The sequence below is a fragment of the Carlito syrichta genome, unplaced genomic scaffold (assembly GCF_000164805.1).
Source record: "Carlito syrichta isolate Samal-C Ts95f unplaced genomic scaffold, Tarsius_syrichta-2.0.1 Scaffold311497, whole genome shotgun sequence".
In the NCBI taxonomy this organism is placed as follows: domain Eukaryota; kingdom Metazoa; phylum Chordata; class Mammalia; order Primates; family Tarsiidae; genus Carlito; species Carlito syrichta.
In genome coordinates, this window is record NW_007255593.1 from 38066 (window position 1) to 48940 (window position 10875).

The following is a 10875-nucleotide window of genomic DNA, read 5'->3' on the forward strand; positions in this document are numbered from 1 at the left end:
CCTCGGGGCTTTGCGGCAGGGTCTTCCTCCTGCCTCCCCCCCCAGCTTCGAGGCTCCTGGGAATGTGGTAGGGAAGAGGCCAGGTCGCAGGGAGCAGGTGGAAATAACCCACCTGCCCGCGCCCCCCACCCCGCACCCTCCAGGGCGATACAGTCTCGAGACGTCAGCGCCCAGACCCTCCGCAAGGCCGAGGGACACCAGGTCCTCCCTTGGACCAGGAGAACGCGCCAGACAGGGCCCTGGCAGTGGAGCTGGACCCACGAAGCTGCTTAGGAAGGGGCTTCAGCAGCTTTTGAGGGGCGGCTCCCGTGGCTCGGAGTTTTGGGGGGACCTGGCCCACGTCAGAGCCTGTTCCAGGTACGGAAGTGAGGAAGAGAAGAGGCCTCCATGGCGGGGGGGCGCGGGGTGGCCTGGGGGGAGACATCCCCCTGCGGCTTCTGGCCTCTGAGGTTCTTAGCCTTTGGCCTGAGGGCTGATATTACCTCCTGACTTAGCTAGTGGTTCTGTCTGCTCCTTAGGGGACAAGCACACAGTATGCACATGTCTACACAAATCCTCGGGACAGGTAGACCCTTCCACCAGCCAAGGTGCCGGAAGAGGGTTCCCCCTAACTTCTGACCAGAAGTCATTTGTCTCCAATGTGCTGCAGTCTGTTCATTAACTGACATTTGGGAACCCTTTGGGCTCATTAACGCAATGTTCTGGCTTCAGTTGTTGTTGTTGTTGTTGTTGCCATTGTCATTTATTTGTTTAGCCTTAGCAGTTAGCTTGGGGGGAGATGAGCAAACAGACAAAACGCAGACACCTTGGAAGATGTTTCAGTTTATTAAGCAAAAGATAAAAAGGCATGGCATCCAGAGCACAAGGATGGGTGCTTGAATTGTTGCAGTATGTGAACTTGGGCATGAGGTGATCTCAGAATAAGATAAAGCAAGCTTCAGGAGCTGCCATGTTGCACCTGCAGCAAGCTGTGTGACGGGGGCCGGCAGCAGGCACGCGAGGAATGGCCGGGATGCTTGACCCCAACTGGTAGTCGGGCCAGTGACCGCTTTGGGAATCCTGTCACTGTCTCCAGATTCTGAAGGGCAGCCCCATGGAGACGCCAGGCTAGCGCAGTGGCTAGCTGAATAGGCGTGGAAGTCAGGATGCTGGCGTTCAAATCCCTTCTTCTCCAGTTACCCACCCAGAGCCTCAGTTTATCCATCTGCAAAGTAGGGTCATAATCTGAGGTGCTTGGAAGAGTGCCTGGAACAAACATGATGTCTGTGAGTCCTGGGTGCTGTTCAAGAGCTGAGGAGCCCCAGTTCCTTGGTAGCCAGTTGATCCCCCTGGGAGTGGAGATGGCAGTGAGACAGGAATCTGCCCACAGTGTGGGTGGCAGCTGGTGGCGTCTGTCAGGGTATGCACTGTGGCCAGGAGGCCTCTGTCAGTATTATTTATAGCACATGCCCCACCCAGGTCCAAGAATGGACCGGTAACATTGGCCGAGTGGAAAGGGGCATAGCTGAACAGTGTTGAAGAGAAGAAACTGAGGCCTGAACAGGGAGGGACGCACACCCTGGTACCTGGAGGTGGCCCCTCCGAGCCCAGGGATGGTGTGAACCCTGAGATTCCCAACACCCAAAAGTGCGCTACAGACGTGATGAGCCTTGGGTTTGCAAACATCAGCAAAATTCTTCAAACCCCCTTTGACGTGTGCGTTTCTTCTTATAAGCCAGCATCGCCTGGCAGGCCTGCATTTTCCACTTAGGCCAGGGCTAAGTCAACACTTTAAAATAGCTGCGCGGTATTTCCTCATGATTCAGCCACATTTGCAAAAGTGACAAAAGAAACTGATATGAAGGAGTGAAATGACCATAACTTCTATTTCCCTTTTAATTCTGACTGTTTCTACCTGATCGTAGTAATAACTTTATGACTCTCATAGATTTTATCCCCAATATGTTGAGTGATGACTTAACCTCATGAGTACCTCCAAGCTCTGCCCAGATTTCTTTAACAAAAACACGCCAAAAAAGGTGCACCTGGGAGCATCTGTGTAGCACAGATCTTTTTGGAAAGTTTGCCTTCTTAGGTAGCTTCCATAGGACGCCTGGAAAATCTTTTCTTTATATGTTGTACAGAGATACTTCAGTATCGACATTTTATTCTTAAAACTCCCTCTGCTCATTGGGGCTCAAGCATAAAACAGTTAGTACTGAAGTGAGTTCGGACAGACATGTGCAAGAGTTCACAGACCTTCTATCTGTCTGCTGCTTGTGCACTCTGTGGTTGGTATTTCTTTGCAGACTAAACCTGCACTCATCAAAAGTTCTTTCTAGCCGGGCTCGGTGGCTCAGCCTGTAATCCCGCGCCTTTGGGAGGCTGAGGTGAGTGGACTGCCTGAGCCCGCGGGTTCGAGACACACCTGGGCAACTTGGCGAGACCTCATCTCTACAATAAATCAAAAAATCAGCCGGGCATGGCAGCACAAGCCTGTAGTTCCAGCTACTTGGAAGGCTGAGGCGGAAGGATCGCCAGAGCCCAGCAGGTGGAGGCTGCGGTGGCTGGGAGTGGCCACTGCACTCCAGTCTGGACGACAGAGTGAGACTCGAACTCAAAAAAAAAAAAGTTCTTTCTTTTCCTGGACAAGCTGTACCATATCAGAGACCCAAAGAAGAAAAAAAAATATTCAGCCCAACTATTGTTTTTTTGGACATCTCCTAAAATAAATAGCATTTAGTCCATGGTGACTGTGAACCCAGCCTTGTCTAAATAGTTTTCTTTTTTTTTCTTTTTTTGAGTTGGAGTCTCACTCTGTCACCCAGACTGGAGTGCAGTGGCCGCTCTTGGCCATCGCAGCCTTGACCTGCTGGACTCCGGCGATCCTTCCACCTCAGCCTTCCAAGTAACTGGAACTACAGGAGTGCACTACCACGCCCGGCTAATTTTTTTATTTATTGTAAAGATGAGGTCTCGCCAAGTTTCCCAGGCGGGTCTCGAACCCGCAGGCTCAGGCAATCCACTCACGTCGGCCTCCCAAGTCACGGTATTATAGGCTGAGCCACCGAGCCCAGCTTGCTTTTTTTCTTAATCCTCACATCAGCCACTGAGGAAGATACTATAATTATGCCCATTTGCAGATGAGGAAACTGAGGCTTCCCCAGGTTATTCAGCTTGCCCAAGGTTATATGGCTACAAAGTGCAGGAGTGGAGACTCCGGCTCTGACAACAACAGGACCAGGACTGGCCAGTGTCCTCCCCTGGACCTGGTATTGGCCCGGGCCCACAGTACACACAAGACACGGTCCCCAGGCCCCTAGAGCCGCCCAACATTCATGCTGGAAGGGCCCTCTGAGACCATGTAAGCCGAGGGCTTAGAATTCAGCAGTACCGAGAACTTGGACAGGGAAAAATGGCATCTTCACTTGTACTAACTTCAAAGTAAAGTTCGGTATTTCCTCAGTTACAAACGTAGGCAACAGATGACAACAGTGGCAGCAGAACCTGTAACCCTCCCATCCATCAGAACCACTGATGTTTCCATGTGCGTGACAGTTGCTGCAGAAATCTCGAAAATGTGTTTGCACATGTCACTCAGCCGAAATTATGACAGTTATCACACCTGCTACCACCTTGTCATTTAATGCATTCATAAAGAGGCACATTATTGTATTCCAATTTTGCGTTTTCAAATCCTATGATAACTGTTTTCGATTTCTCGTGCTGCTGTAACAAATGACCACAAACTAGGGACTTAAGACAATGAGGGTGGATTGTCGCCCAGTTGTCAAGGCAGGACTCGGAAAGCAAGTATGCTCAGGCTTGGTTCCCTCTGGAGGCTCCAAGAATTCATTCTGTGTCCCCTCCCAGAGTCTGGGGCCATTGACAGTCCTGGTAGTCTTTGGCCTGCAGCCGCGACCCCTGGCCTCCACCTCCGGCTCACATCTGTGCTTCTCCTTTTCTGTCTTTTACATGGAACTTGTCATTGGATTTGGGCTCCCCCGGGAGCATCCAGGGTGATCTTCTCTCGAGACCCTTACCTTCATAACATCTGCAGAGACTCTAATTCCAAATGACTTTGCATTCTGAGGTTCTGGGGGGACACATCACTTGAGAGGCTGCCATAAATGCACTAGAATAGCTTCACTTCAGTCATTTGTGATCTTCTGTATTTTACTTTATACATTTAAAACTTTCGTGCCAAAGGGGACCCGAGGCCTCCCCAGGCTGCCAGAGGAGATGAGAAGCCCAGTCTGAGCCATGTCCCTCTTTTCAGGAGGAGGAAGGGACTGAGCACCAGAGTCTGTAGTTCTGAGCACAGCCAAGGAGAGCTGAAGCGGACTGGAGGGAACTCCTCACCCAGCTCCCTGCCGCTACCTCACTCCCCCAACCCAGCTGCTACTGTTATGGCCCCTGCATCCTGGAAGACAGGCTATCTCCCCAGACCCTAGCACCTTCTCTCCCCAGGGACTGCTTGGGCTACCACAGCCCTCTAGTGAAGAAGAGATCCCAGACATACACCTGGCAACAAGCACCCTAAGAGAGGCCAGACATGATTCCCAGCCTTGAGCCTGGCTGTGTGGGCTGCAGAGGGTGCTGGCGAGGGTGGTGAGGGCACCAGCCTGGGCTGAGGGGTCAGGAGAAGCGATCCTGGGGAGTCGGGAGGCAGCATCCCAGGTGTGGCCTCCAGTGAGGTCGGGAGGGACCAGGTGAAGGAAGGGCCCTGCTGGGGACAGAGTGAAGGCACTGAAGGCAGGTCAGGGCCATGGAGGGGACACAGGGACCCAGAGGGCCAGCGGCCAGGATGCCACATGGACCCTGGAGTTGAAATTGCTTTTCCCAAGGAGCAAGCAATAAAGGAGGGATATTGCTTCCCCTGCCTGTCTGGGTTCTTAGCTAGACTGTAAGACATTATTGTTATTATTTGAGTTAGGGTCTCACCCTGTTGTCCATGCTGGAGTGCAGTGACTTGATCATGGCTCACTGCAGCCTTACCCTCCTGGGCTCAGGTGATCCTTCCACCTACCTTAGCCTCCTGAGTAGCTGGGATCACAGATGCACCCCACCACACTTGGCTAATTTTTGCTTTTGCTTTTGCTTTTGTAGAGATGATGTCTCACTGTGTTGCCTAAGTTGGCCTCAAACTCCTGGGCTCAAGCCATCCTCCCACCTAAGCCTCCCAGAGTGCTGGGATTATATAGGAGTGAGCCACCACGCCCAGCCCTATAAATTATTGACATAAATCAGATTCACAAGAGAAAAACAATGTTAATGACGTATGCATACACAGGTGTCCCACAAAAATAGGAGACTCAAAGTGGTTGAGGCTTGTACCTCAATCTCACTGTAAATGGAGCTGGATCCTGAATTCCTCTAGTTTCTCCCAATATCTGACTACAACTCTCCAAATGAATGTTTCCAATTCTTTCCCACCCTTCTGTCCTGGAATCACTAAGAACAAAAACTGCAAGCTGGAACGGGGTGACTTGAAATAAACATCAGAGAGATCACCACAAAAGCTCAGGCACAACAAGTAACCTCTGCGTCTCTGTACATCACCCTGAGCTATAGAAAGAAATGGGGATTTGGGGCTTCGGCCCTGACAGGGTGAGGGAGGAACATCTGGCCGCTGGAGGTTGCCTCCATTATGTAGGTGCAAATCTCTCCGTGATGAAAGGTGTCTTGGAGCAGTTGTCTTCCTGGCATACACAACTTTACTAAAGAAAATCGCCTTTATAGATGTCAATTTTCTTTTCAAAGGGGAGTTTGACACCTTATTTTAGGCAGTTGAGAGGGAGCTGAAGAACTTTTTCCTGTGTTGGCTCAAAGTAGTCAGTATGCCAAAGTGGCATGTTTGGGGTATATTCTGGTCTCCTACAGTCATATTTTGTAGTGACGTGTTCTGAGCCTCATTGTTTTTCTCAATTTGAAACTTCCCCCAAGAGTTTCACTGTCCAGAAACTGAGTGGGTGTGCTGTCCCATAAAATGTTGAAGAGGCATTTCTATGGAGACAAAAGAAAAACAAAAGTGAGTAGTCGGAGCACATTAGACATCAGTTTCTGAGTCTCAAGGGCAGCCAGCTGGGAAGATTCGTAGCTGTTGGGCTCGCAGCATCTCCTGCCTTCTGAACATCCCTGGGAAGATTTGAGTGACCCACACAGCAACAGGCTCGAAGGTTACTCGTGCCTAAGCTTTTGTGGTAATCTCTGATGTTTCTTTCTTTTTTTTTTTTTTTTGAGTTGGAGTCTCACTCTGTCGCCCAGACTGGAGTGCAGTGGCTGCTCCCGACCACCGCAGCCTTGACCTGCTGGGCTCCGGCGATCCTTCCGCCTCAGCCTTCCGAGTAGCCGGAATTACAGGCACGCACTACCATGCCCGGCTGATTTTTTTGATTTATTGTAGAGATGAGGTCTCGCCAAGTTGCCCAGGTGGGTCTCGAACCCGCGGGCTCAGGCAATCCACTCACCTCAGCCTCCCAAAGGCGCAGGATTACAGGCTGAGCCACCGAACCTGGCTTCTGATGTTTATTTCAAGTCACAACGCTTCAGCCTGTTGTCCTTAGAGATTTCAGATCAGGAGGGTGGGAGAAAATTGGAAAGTTGTAGTAAGATATTAGGAAAAACTAGAGGAATTCAGCACCATTTACAGACAGACAACAAATTTACAGATAGATAACACAACCTCAAAGACAATGTACATGACTAGAACCTAATATCGGGTGCATTATAGCTTTCTACTAAAACATAATTTCTCTCTACAGTCACCTCCATTACTACCAAAAATAATCACTTGCTTGCAAAATAAGTTGAATTTCATTAAACTTGGCCTTGATTATTTATATAGGTACAACAAGAATAGTAAGTGATCAGATAAGCTCTCTTTTTCATTTTATTTATTTATTATTATTCTAATTACTCTTTTTTGTTTCAAGAGATGGGGGGGTCTTATTCTGCCACCCAGGCTAGAGTGCAATGGCCGGGTCATAGCTCACTGTAGCCTTGACCTCCTGGGCTCAAGCTATCCTCTTGCCTCAAAATCCTGAGTAGCTGGGACTACAGGCACACACCATCACACCCGGCTAAGTTTTTCTTTTCTTTCTTTCTTTCTTTCTTTCTTTTTTTTTTTTTTTAGTGTTTTGTAGCGATTGGTTCTCACTATGTTTCCCAGGCTGGTCTTGAACTCCTAGGCTCAAGCGATACTCCTTCCTTGGCCTTCAAAGTGCTGGGATTACAGGCATGAGCCACTGTGCCGAGCCCTAAATAGGCTCTCTTCAAGTCTACTTTGCTGAAACTTTTAATAAGAAATTTCAGATTAGACTTTGAAAATCCTTTCAAGGTTAAGAAGTTAAGCCGAGGACTTGCCATGAGACTTCACCTGCAATTTGGGTGAATTCCTCTTTCTTGAGGTTCCCAAAATATTCATAAGAAATACAGAAAGTTGCAGTCCTCCTTCTGTCTGAAGCCCATGGAAGCCCTTTACGCTGGGTACCAGGCCCGTTTTTTTTCCCCTTACAAGGGATGTATGGCTCCATAAGTTCAACCTTAGTTCCTTAAAACGGTCTGCTCATATCTGATTTTATGCACATACCTTCAAATATGACTTTCCAGTCGAACCCTTGGTAATATAACCAATATTTCCAATTGTGTCCTGTTACAAGGCAGGAGATTCTTATTGAACTTCTAATAACTCTACTGCCATAAAAATGTGAATACTAGTATTTTCCAAATCCTGGAGAGATTGAGTAGAGAGAAAAAATAATAGTTTCACTTCTGCTTATAAAAGTTGCCACGTTGCTATAAGTTATCAACAATTCTGAAAGCTCTCACTTGGTCTAATAGTATGATCTTAGTATTAGCGAAAACCATTCTAGTCAGAGTCCTTTCCTGGCATCTCTTTAAAGACACATTTTAGGATATAATTGCTTGCAAAACATTTCAGGAAAGCATCAGAGTAAAACAATTAACTGTGTATGACAAAGAGACTTCAAATGGCCTTGGTTAAAGATCTGATGAGCATTCATTATACCACAAGTGACAAGGAAATTTATTATTTTGGTGACACATAATATTTTAAGATGATAACTAGAATTATGACTGGTATAGGATATAATGGATTTCTAGGAATTTCATGCAATTTCTGGAACACTTATATTAGTAACATATATCCATGCAAATATAATTTAAAGAAGGTTAAACATCACTTATTTGACAATGCTTCCCTTGAAAACTTAACTTATCCAATAAGCCTAATTAGTTTAATATTTGTCTTTTTATAAGGCGATAGAACAAATTCTCTTGAGATATTCGTCCATCTGGGAAATCCTAATGTTAATTTGAGACTAAAAAAAAACTTAAATTAGAATTTGGTTTTGGAAAGTTGTCAAAATGTCAAAAAGTTAAAACACTTGATTAAGTAGAATCAAAGATCATTATGAAGCCATAATTATCATTTAACCAAAGTAGCAAACATTTCAAAGACAAATTCAGGAAGTTGCATAGTTGGAAATAATCTTAGATCTTTTCATTAAAAATATTCAGTTTTCTTAAATATTCAAAGGCCTGATAGACATCATGAAGCACAGAAGGTTATTTTGCTAAAACCCAAAATCTTGGTTTCCCAGTCAAATTAGTTAAAGGGTGAACAGAAACCCTTCACCGTCTCAATGAAAGAAAACTAGTATTCCAAGAAAACTGTTGTTTTAAAAGAGAAGACTACATTCTGGTTTTTGTACCAGTTTACTTTTATATGAATACTTGCTTTAGAAATCCTTGTAATACATCCATTTTAGCCAATTTGGTCACATAAGAGTCTCTCTCCCAGTCTCTCTCTTTCCAGCTTTTATCTCTATTTAACCTTTGTCCTTCCTTTCTTCCTTCCTTCATTCTAAAACCACCTTTAAGTCATTTCCAAACTCTACAAAATTACCTTTTTCTCCTAATGAAAAACACAGCCTACCACTTTCCTTACCAAAAGCGTATCTTATGTTTATAGCTTTTGTAATATAGAGTTATTTCTAGTAGTTTTAATGACCTATATTAATTAGAATTGTAAACCTTCACAACACTGACTTTCAAGTAAAAACAGGAAAGAAGTAATTGTCAACTGTCAAAGCAGTGTTCTTTACATTGGCCAATCGATGAATACATGACTTCATAATTTTTAGAAACATGTGTTCCTCATAGTACGGCTTTTCAGTGTGGCACAGGGCATGTTTACTGGCAGATCCAAACTCACTTTGTTCCTTTGTAATAAGAAGCCAAAAGCAGATAAGCTTAAACTTATGTTTCATAGTAAATGTCGCAATATTTTATTTTATTTGGAAATGATCTAGAAATTTAACAAATATCTATCATCTAGTTTAACTTAATATAACTCAAAGGAAATCAGTTACCAACGATATTTGGGAAGCTATTTTTTAAAGCATATGTTATAAAACATGCTTACTGTTGAGAAGGCTATTAATAAACTTTTGTTCTACTTACATCGGTTTAATTTACTTCTTTTTAGCAACTGTGCTTGAATTACTTGTGGACAGTACATGAGCCATTAAGCAAAGCTAACTGTCATCTTCAGATGCTTCCCTGTTAAGTGTTTTTACAGCATGTGCATGTTAGATGGGTACTATGAAAGCAAAAATGGAAAAATTAAATATTTAATTTTGGCTTGTTCTGCTGCATGTGGTATATACAGGGCAGCAGACAGTATACCTTCACTTGCACATCTATTCTTGGATTGAATGCATACTTTTAAATTATTATTATTTTATATGTGTGACTCAGAGTCACTGTGCTGGAGCACAGTGGCACGATCACGGCTCACCACAGCCTCGACCTCCTGGGCTCAGGCAGTCCTTCTACCTCAGCCTCCCAAGTAGCTGGGACTACAGGCACATGCCACCACAGCCAGCTAATTTTTTAAAATTTTTGTAGAAATGAAGTCTCACTATGTTGCCCAGGCTGGTCTCAAGCTCCCAGGCTCAAGCAATCCTCCTGGCTCGCCCTCCCAAGTGCTGGGATTATAGGCATGAGCTACCTCGCCCAGGGTTGGGGCTTATTTGTTTTGGTGTTGGAAGGAGAATGGGACTTGTCATGGTGTTTCAGGCTCCTGCACCGGTCAACCTATGACCAGAAAAGCCACACTCATGTCCCCTGGGGCAGAGGACAGAGAGAATACTCTCACTGGTCAGAAAGCCAAGCTTTCAGCATGTCAAATACGAGGAAAGGGAAGCTCATGGGTTTTTGTCTTGGGGACCCACAGTTGTTTGTCTAAACAGATGCCAACCTGGGAGAACCATGAACCTGCCAGGCTGTGGGGCCAACTCCAATGACAGGCTTGTAGGACCTATGCCTGTGTTCAACCCTGTGGGTCCCTCCTTCTGAAAAATGACAGAAAGATGGCGAGGAAGGAAAGCAATGACCATCTCTGGGACCAGAAAGCAAGAGCGCTCATACCAGATTCCCCACCAGTGTCCCTAGGCGAGGACTAGCTCACACCACATTTGCCTGCTACCTCGAGTCACCACTCACTCACCTCCATACCCGTAGGCGGACACCTTACCTTCACCGGCTTTTTTTCGGGGACCCATGACCCTGCAGCTGGAGTGCCCAGAGGGGGCAGGTCCAGCCACAGAGGTCCGTTTGTGGTCACCGGACTATAGGGAGGAAAAGTGGCATCAGCCGAGGAGAAAAACCATTGTGAGGACATGTGTGCAAGTGGGGATCCTACAAAAACGAGCTTCAAGGAAGGGCTGGAAGGTGGAGGCTCGTCCGTCATGCTGAGCTACAGAGAGGAGCAGGGACCTGCGTTTCTGGAGGGTGTGGAGGCAGATTACAGGAGGAGGATATCTGGTGAATGAAGCCTACCATGTTGTGCAGACAAGAGTCTCTGCGTGA